We start from the raw sequence: 9,984 nt of genomic DNA, 5'->3' as shown, positions 1-9,984 counted from the left end.
TTCTTTGGTGGAGGTAGGTTATGGTTTTTGCTATTCGTAGTAAACTCTTAATAGTGAATGATATGTATTGGGTAGTGTTGTAAACCCTTCTATATGCTTAATTATATGCTTGCACGAATGTGATTATATATTTGTGATAAAGTAAGCATGATGAAGCTATTGAATCCTAATTCTTGAAAAACCCTAATCTACTTTGTTAATGATGATGCCTTGGTATAAAATAAGGCTTGATGAATAAAAGTAGTGAGATTAGGGGATCGGGTGCCACGTTCCGGTACCAGGATAGTATATGAGGATCGGAGTGTCACGTTCTGACAACACGATAGTATATGGATCGGGTGCCACGTTCCGGTACCAGGATAGTATATGAGGATCGGAGTGTCACGTTTCGACCCCAGGATAGAATATGGATCGGGTGTCACGTTCCGACACCAGGATAGTATGATGAGGATCGAAGTGTCACATTCCGGCACCAGGATTAGTAAAGCGAATGAATCTTGAAATATGTTAATATACTCAATTTAATGAACCTAATTCCCAAATGAGTCTGATGGGGAGGCGTGAGTCCTCATTGATGTGCTTGGTGTTGTGACCAAGGGTTATGGTAATTGTAAATGCCGCATGTTGAGTATTGTAGTTGATTTTATGATATTATCTGATATATACTGTTTTCTATTTTTAGTTGGCCAATGATATCTACTCAGTACCTGTATTTTGTACTGACCCCTACTTGTATGTTTTTCTCTTGTTATTGTGGAGTGCAGCAAACGTGCCGTCTTCTTCAACTCAACAGCAACTCTAGCAAGTCTTCACCGCGTCAAATTTCAGGGTGAGCTATTGTTCCTAGCTCGGACTGAACTTTCTCTCATTCGTGTCTTGATGTCCTTGAAGTTCGGACATGGAATATATCTTGTATTTGTTTTAGTTTCCTAGACATTATTAGATTTAGTAATTTGAGGATAGATGTTCTTGTGATGATGACTTTCAGATTTTGGGAATAATAAGTATTGAGTTTTTAGAAGTTATTTAATCGATTTTCATTAATGAGTTTAAGTATTCCGCATTATATTATGTTATTTATGGTTGAAATGTCGGGGTTTAGATTGGTTTGTTCGCTCACATAGTAGGATAAGTGTGGGTGCCACTCGCGACCCGTTTTAGGTCGTGACAAACTTGGTATCAGAGCATTAGTTTAGTTGGTCTCATCACACAAGAACGAGTCTAGTAGAGTCTTGAGGAACGGTAGGGGGACGCCTTTACTTTTCTTTGAGAGGCTATAAGACTTTAGGAAAATTCCATTCTTTCTTTCTTTCGTGCTATTACTTGGATCCAATTGGTATCTAGGTGATACAAATTGGTATCTTACCATCTTCACTCTATTTCGCAGATGGTTAAAATTAGAGCAACAACCGTGCCAACCCCAGCACCGGCAAGACAAGAGGCGTCTGAGCCAGCCACTGAGACTGTAGCTCGAAGAGGAACAGTGGCAAGAGGCCGTGGTAGAGGTCGTAGGAGGACATCCTCTAGAGGAAGAGGACAAACACCTTGCCCATCTAGTACTAGGGCGGTGACTCGTCCACTGACTGAGGAAGTAGTAAGAGAGGGCGAGGAAGGGGAAAATGAGCAAATGCAGAATGAGGAATTACCACCCCAACCTACCCCAGAGATGATTAATCAGGTTCTTTCTTATCTTAGCGGGTTAACTGATCAAGGCCAGACACCTCCAGTGTTTTCTGCACCAGCACCTCAGGTTCCGGAAGTACGACAGGCCGCTGCTGAGGCTCCCCGCATGGATGACTCATTGGAAATAGGCACGTTTCCTTGTTTGACTACAAGGCCTATAATGAAAAGTTATCAGCATGAACTCTTCAGTAAGTTCTTGAAATTGAAACCTCCAGTCTTCAAGGGTGATGAATCTGAGGATGCCTACGATTTTCTAATTGACTGTCATGAGTTACTACATAAAATGGCATAGTGGAACGATTTGGCGTTGATTTTGTAACCTATCAGTTCCAGGGAAATGCCAAAATGTGGTGGCTGTCAAATGTTGAGTGTCAACCCGCACAGGCACCACCTATGACTTGGGCATCGTTCTCTAGCTTATTTATGTAGAAGTATATCCCCTGGACCTTGAGGGATAGGAGGAGAGATGAGTTCTTGGGCCTAGAGCAAGGCAAGATGTCAGTGACTGCGTATGAGGCTAAGTTCCGTGCATTATCCACGTATGAAACTCAGCTTTGCTTCAGTCCACAAGAGCGGATTCGCTATTTTGTGAAGGGGTTGAGGTCAGATTTGCGGAGTTCAGCCTTAAAGATAGCGGCTACAGCGACATCCTTTCAGGAAGTGGTAGACTTCGTGATAGAGGTGGAGGGAGTGAAGCCAGATGACTTTACCATGGCATCGACATCCAAAAGGTTTCGTAAGGCAGGTGAGTTTAATGGTTCTTACTCCAGAGGGCAGGGTTTAGGAGGTTATCCGGCCCAACCTATTCAGTCTTCACTACAGACTGTAGTTGGGGGTCCACCGCAGACCGGTCAAAGCTTCTCTGAGTTTGGAGGTTATCCCTAGACATCGCCATTATCACAGAGACCTATGCTTGAATCCAGAGAGTGTTATGGATGTGGGGAGACTGGACACATTAAGAGGTATGGTCCAAAACAGAGTTACAGACCTCAAATAGTTAGAGGTAGAGGTGGTCATGGAAGAGGCCGTCATTCTGGACGGCGTGGTGGCCAAGGTAATGGTGGTCACCAAAACGGTCGGGGTGACGGACAAATGGGAACTACTACAGCGCAACCTTGTAGAGGCAACGGGTAGACAGGTGATAGGGCCCATTGTTACGCTTTCCCTGGGTGGTCGGAAGCGGAGACATCAGATGCTGTTATTACAGGTAATCTTTTGGTTTGTGATTGTATGGCTTCTGTATTATTTGACCCTGGCTCCACATTTTCATATGTATCTTTCGCATTTGCTACTGGCCTTAATTTAAATTGTGAATTGCTTGACATGCCTATTCGTGTTTCTTCTCCGGTGGGTGAGTCTGTGATAGTGGAAAAGGTATATAGGTCTTGTCTGGTGACTTTTGTGGGAAGCAATACTCATGTAGACTTGGTTATCTTAGAAATGGTTGACTTCGATGTAATTCTGGGTATGACTTGGCTTTCTCCAAACTTTGCAATCTTAGATTGTAATGCTAAAACTGTAACATTGGCCAAGCCTGGGACAGAGCCGTTAGTGTGGGAGGGTGACTACACTTCCACTCTAGTTCGTATCATCTCCTTCCTTCGTGCTAAGAGAATGGTTAGAAAAGGGTTGTTTAGCTTTCTTGGCACACCCGGGGATGATACTACCCAAGTACCTTCAATTGAGTCGGTTCCGGTAGTCTGTGAGTTTCTGGATGTGTTTCCTGCAGACCTTCCTGGTATGCCACCGGATAGGGATATTGATTTCTGTATAGATCTGGAGCCGGGCACTCGCCCCATTTCCATACCCCATTATAGGATGGCTCCAGCGGAGTTAAGGGAGTTGAAGGCCCAACTTCAAGAGTTGTTAAGTAAAGGTTTCATTAGACCAAGTGCATCCCCCTTGGGGTGCTCCGGTGTTATTTGTAAAGAAGAAGGATGGGAGTTTTCAGATGTGCATAGACTACTGGCAGTTGAACAAGGTAACTATTAAGAACAATTATCCCATTCCTCGCATTGATGACTTGTTCGATCAGTTACAAGGTGATTGTGTCTTCTCTAAGATTGACTTGAGATCCGGTTATCATCAATTGAAAATACGGGCAACGGATGTGCCAAAGACTGCTTTTCGAACCTGGTATGGGCATTACGAATTTGTAGTAATATCTTTTGGTCTTACGAATGCCCCTGCTGCTTTCATGGGCTTGATGAACGGGATTTTTAAGCCATATCTGGATCTCTTTGTGATCGTATTTATTGATGATATACTGATATACTCCAAGAGTAAGAAGGAACATGAGGAGCATTTGAGAATTGTGTTGGAAGTGTTAAGGGAGAAAAGGCTTTATGCCAAATTCTCCAAGTGTGAGTTTTGGCTAGATTCAGTGTCCTTTTTGGGGCACGTGGTTTCTAAGGATGGAGTGATGGTGGATCCTTCTAAGATTGAAACAGTGAGAAATTGGGTAAGACCTACTAATGTGTCAGAAATAAGGAGCTTTGTTAGTTTAGCCAGCTACTACCGTCGATTTGTCAAGGGATTCTCTTCTATTGCTTCCCAATTGACGAACTTGACTAAGCAGAATGTTCCATTTGTATGGTCGGATGAATGTGAAGAAAGCTTTCAGAAACTCAAGACCTTGCTGACTACTGCACCTATCCTTACCTTGCCAGTGGAGGGTAAGAACTTCATTGTTTATTGTGATACATCCTACTCTGGTTTGGGTGCAGTGCTAATGCAAGAGAAGAATGTAATTTCTTATGGTTCGAGGCAATTAAAGGTGCATGAACATAACTATCCGTCCCACGATTTGGAATTGGTCGCAGTTGTGTTTGCATTAAAATAATGGAGACATTATCCATATGGGGTCAAGTGTGAAGTCTATACGGATCATTGTAGCGTACAAAATGTCTTTACTCAGAGGGATTTGAATTTGAGACAGAGGAGGTGGATGGAACTACTGAAGGATTATGATGTTACCATCTTGTATCACCCAGGAAGGGCTAATGTTGTGGCAGATGCCTTAAGTAGAAAAGCAGGGAGCATGGGTAGTTTAGCCAACTTACAAGTGTTTAGACGCCCATTGGCTAGAGAGGTTCAGACTCTAGCTAACGACTTTATGAGGTTAGAAGTAAATGAGAACGGAGGATTTTTGGCCAGTGTGGAGGCGAGATCTTCTTTTCTTGACAAGATCAAGGGAAAACAGTTTGATGATGAGAAACTAAGCCAAATTCGGGATATGGTGTTGTGAGGAGAGGCTAAAGAAGCAATAATGGATGAGGAAGGTGTTTTGAGAATTAAGGGAAGGGTATGTGTGCCCCGTGTTGATGATTTGATACACACTATTCTTACAGAGGCTCATAGTTCTGGATATTCTATACATCCTGGTGCAACCAAGATGTACCGTGACCTAAAACAACACTTTTGATGGAGTAGAATGAAGCGCGACATTGTGGATTTTGTTGTTAAATGTCCAAATTGTCAGCAAGTAAAGTATGAACACCAGAGGACCGGAGGAACACTTCACAAAATGCCCATTCCTGAATGGAAGTGGGAGAGAATTGCAATGGACTTCGTGGTTGGCCTTTCAAGGACATTGGGGAAGTTTGATTCTATTTGGGTAATTGTGGACAGATTAACTAAGTCTGTTCACTTCATCCCGGTTAAGGCAACCTACAATGCAGAGAAGTTAGCCAGACTCTACATCTCAGAAATTGTTCGATTGCATGAAGTTCCACTTTCCATCATATCAGATAGAGGTACGCAGTTTACTTTCAAGTTTTGGAGAACATTGCATGCTGAATTAGGTACTAGGTTGGACCTTAGTAATGCATTTCACCCTCAGACCGATGGTCAGTCTGAGCAAATAATTCAGGTGTTGAAAGATATGCTTCGTGCATGTGTGATAGAATTTGGGGGTCATTGGGATAACTTCTTACCCTTAGTGGAGTTTTCATAAAATAATAGCTATCACTCAAGTATTGATATGGCTCCTTTCGAAGCATTGTATGGGAGGAGATTTAGGTCTCCCATTGGTTGGTTTGATGCATTTGAGGTTAGACCTTGGGGTACTGATATTTTGAGTGATTCATTAGAGAAGGTGAAATCTATTCAAGAAAAGCTTTTAGCGGCTCAAACCAGGCAAAAGTAATATGCAGATCGAAAGGTTAGAGACGTGGAGTTCATGGAGGGTGAACAAGTCTTTTAGATGGTTTCTCCCATGAAAGGGGTGATGCGGTTTGGAAAAAGAGGTAAGCTAAGCCCAAGGTATATTGGACAATTTGAAGTACTTAAGCGAGTAGGGGAGGTGTCCTATAAATTAGCCTTGCCCCCAGGACTGTCAGGAGTGCATCCGGTATTTCATGTGTCTATGTTGAAAAGATACCATGGGGATGGAAACTACATCATTCGTTGGGATTTAGTTCTTCTTGATGAGAATTTGACTTATGAGGAGGAGCCTGTTGCCATTCTAGGTAGAGAAATTCGCAAGTTGAGATCAAGGGAGATTGCATCCATCAAAGTTCAATGGAAGAATCGACTAGTTGAAGTGTCCACTTGGGAGAAGGAGGCTGATATGCGAGAAAGATACCCACACCTGTTTACATATTCAGGTACTCCTTTTCGCCCTTGTTCTTCTTCTTGTGATCGTTCGGGGACGAACGATGGGTAAATTGGTATCTATTGTAACGACCTGTTAGTCGTTTTGAGCAGTAGATTTTATTTCTGGTAATTACAGTCTGAGTCGACGGATCTCACGACGGACCATCATGGGCATGACGGACCGTCGAGGGTGTCTCGTTCTAAAACACTTAGAATTCTGAAAAATTGGGTATTGAGAACAACTCTCTGAACTTCACGACGACATGGCAGGACGGACCGTCGTGGGCACGACGGACCGTCACAGGCCCTTCAGTAAATTTCAGTCTCTGAACTCTGTGATGACTCAGCAGGACGGACCATGGCAGGCACGACAACCCGTCACAGAGTGTGTAACCCTGACTGGGTCAGATTTCTGTTAAAAGTTTTAAGGGGCATTTTGGACTATTCCTGCTTATAATTATAAAGTTAGTGGTTTAATGTTAATAATTTAATTACTTGGGGGTAGAAAGAGAGAACCTTGAAACAAGTAGTGGGGTATTTTATCATCTTTTATACTTAATTATATACTAATTAGGGTAAAAGAAAGAGGGTTTGAATAAGAAAAAGAAAAAGAACAGAGAGAGAGAGAAACGATCGATTGAGAGAGAGAAAGAACGCAACTTTGGGAATGATATGTATTGGGTAGTGTTGTAAACCCTTCTATATGCTTAATTGTATGCTTGCATGAATGTGATTATATAATTGTGATAAAGAAAGCATGATGAAGCTATTGAATCCTAAATCTTGAAAAACTCTAATCTACTTTGTTAATGATGATGCCTTGGTATAAAAGAAGGCTTGATGAATGATAGTAGTGAGATTAGGGGATCGGGTGCCACATTCCGGTACCAGGATAGTATATGAGGATCGGAGTGTCACGTTCCGACACTAGGATAGTATATGGATTGGGTGCCACGTTTCGGTACCAGGATAGTATATGAGGATCAGAGTGTCACGTTTCGACACTAGGATAGAATATGGATCGGATGTCACGTTCCGACACCAGGATAGTATAATGAGGATCGGAGTGTCACGTTCTGGCACCAGGATTAGTAAAGCGAATGAATCTTGAAATATGTTAATATACTCAATTTAATGAACCTAATTCCCAAATGAGTATGATGGGGAGGCGTGAGTCCTCATTGATATGCTTGGTGTTGTGACCAAGAGTTATGGTAATTGTAAATGCCGCATGTTGAGTATTGTAGTTGATTTTATTATATTATCTGATATATACTGTTTTCTTTTTTGAGTTGGCCGATGATATCTACTCAGTACCTGTGCTTTGTATTGACACCTACTTGTATGTTTTTCTCTTGTTATTGTGCAGTGCAGCAAACGTGCCGTCGTCTTCAAATCAACACCAACTCTAGCCAGTCTTCACCGCGTCAGATTTTAGGGTGAGCTATTGTTCCTAGCTCGGATTGGATTCTCTCTCATTCGTGTCTTGATGTCGTTGAAGTTCGGACATGGACTATATCTTGTATTTGTTTTAGTTTCCTAGACATTCTTAGATTTAGTAATTTGAGGATAGATGTTCTTGTGATGATGACTTCCATATTTTGGGAATAATAAGTATTGAGTTTTTAGAAGTTATTTAATCGATTTTCATTAATGAGTTTAAGTCTTCCGCATTATATTATGTTATTTGTGGTTGAAATGTCGGGGTTTAGATTGGTTGGTTCGCTTACATAGTAGGATAAGTGTGGATGCCACTCGCGACCCGTTTTGGGTCGTGACAACTATTGACTATGTAATGAAAATGAACGATAGAAGGAGTGATGGTTAATATGTATTTAACAACCCGATTATCCATTGTTGTAAAGTTCCATGAATTTATCATTTTGTCCCTCCCAATATCTATATCGAGTCGTTTATGATTGAGTTTGACAAGTTAGTTTTCAACTTTGAGTTAAAAGTTGAGAATTAGGAAGGTTTATATTATTAAGAAATTGGTTTTGGAGCCGTTTGGAGTTTCGAGAGTGGAAATAAAAGTACATTGATTTCGTAATGTGAAATCTAGTATGAGAGGCTTGGTTTTTATTTCTAATTCTTTTGGAAGATTTGAGGTCCTAAGTTGTGAATTAGTAAAAAATATAGCCTTTGGGTTGAATTTAGTAACATTCGATTCGGATGCCCATATCAACATTCTGAGAGTTCAATTAGATTAAGAGGATGATTTTAGCTCTAGGTTAGTTCTTAATTGAATTTTGAGAGGTCTCAAGCTTGTTTTAGTCTTTTTAAGTGCTAGTTAGTTTCTTGCAGTTTTCACAAATATCTTGACAAGGAGACCTCAGATTTGTGTTTAGATGGTTCCATTTAGTCAGGAATATCAAGTACAATTCATTTTCATGTATGGTTTCTTTGTACAAGAACTGAATCCCAATGATCATTTTGATGTTTTGAGAGTTTGCTAATATTTGGTGTATTAAGGCTTTGCTTATGTGAATGTCTTTTCGCTTAATCAACCTCCACTTAAGAAAAGGATCTTTCACTTAAGCGACATTCCCTTTACGGAAGAAGGCTTCAATTTTTGATGCCCGAGCTTTTTGAGGGTCACTTTTGCGACACCTGGAGGGATTTTTTCCTGCAATTTTTTTAATTTTGAGCTTGAGAAACCATTTTGACGATTTTGGAAGGGTTTTGTGAAATCACTTAGGTAAGCTTATATTATCCTAAACCTATATTTCCCATTGATTATTTATGGTTTTTAAAATCAAAATATGAGATTTTGATTGGTGAATAATGATATTTTTTGAAGAACTCAAGTTGTTAACTAAAGTTGATAATGAATTGTTATTAAGTCCCTTTTCGAAATAATTTTCCCTTATAATTTCCTAAAGCCTTGAGTATTGTTTTTAAGTATTAAATTTTAGTTTCAAACCTTTGTTTTGGAATTGAGTTTTGTGTTGATTGATCTGCTTTTCAAGAGACTTGATGTGAAAATTGTTTTTTCTGATAAGTGATTATGGATACTTGATTGTTATAGATTACATGGTTTTGGAAGTGATTTGTAAGGAGAAGACTCAACTATGGAGTGATTTTGATTGATTTAATTCAAGTGAACTCCTAAACGCTGTATTCTAGCAGCATTTATGTACTTCCTTCGTTGTTTGCCTGTTGGGAGTAATGAGAATGTTGCAAAGGGTTTAATTGTCCACTTGATGAATCTAAATGAATAAAATCTTGTTTAAATTAAAAAGGCCATATGATTAACATGATGATGTAAATTTACCTGTTGTGCTTTTATTGATTGATTGATGAAATTCTTGAAAACATGAATGTGGATTTGAATTGTGTAAATTGTTGTTTCTTCGATGTGGTGTGATATTCTTATGTGCATTATTTGAGGAATATGATGCCAAGGTATTTGCCGAAAAGTTTTAATAGGCCATTGAATCAGATCCAGAAATCAAGCCCTTCTCTATTACTCCTTACCATATAACTCCAAGTGAGTAGAAGGAATTGAATGATCAGTAACATGATTTGTTGTGTAAGAAGTTTAACATCAAAATTTGAGATTTTTACTGGTAAATCGTAAGGTATTTCAAGAACTCAAGTTCTAAACTAAAATGGAGATTCTGCACTGATTTTGATCCCTTTTTGAAATAGTTTTCACCATTGAGTTTCCAAAGACTTGAAAGTCTTTTTCCAAGTATTAAATTT

This window comes from Solanum lycopersicum, chromosome 4, assembly GCF_036512215.1.
Source record: "Solanum lycopersicum chromosome 4, SLM_r2.1".
NCBI lineage: Eukaryota > Viridiplantae > Streptophyta > Magnoliopsida > Solanales > Solanaceae > Solanum > Solanum lycopersicum.
The sequence above is the reverse complement of the archived record's forward strand: the minus strand, read 5'-3'. Positions refer to the sequence as shown.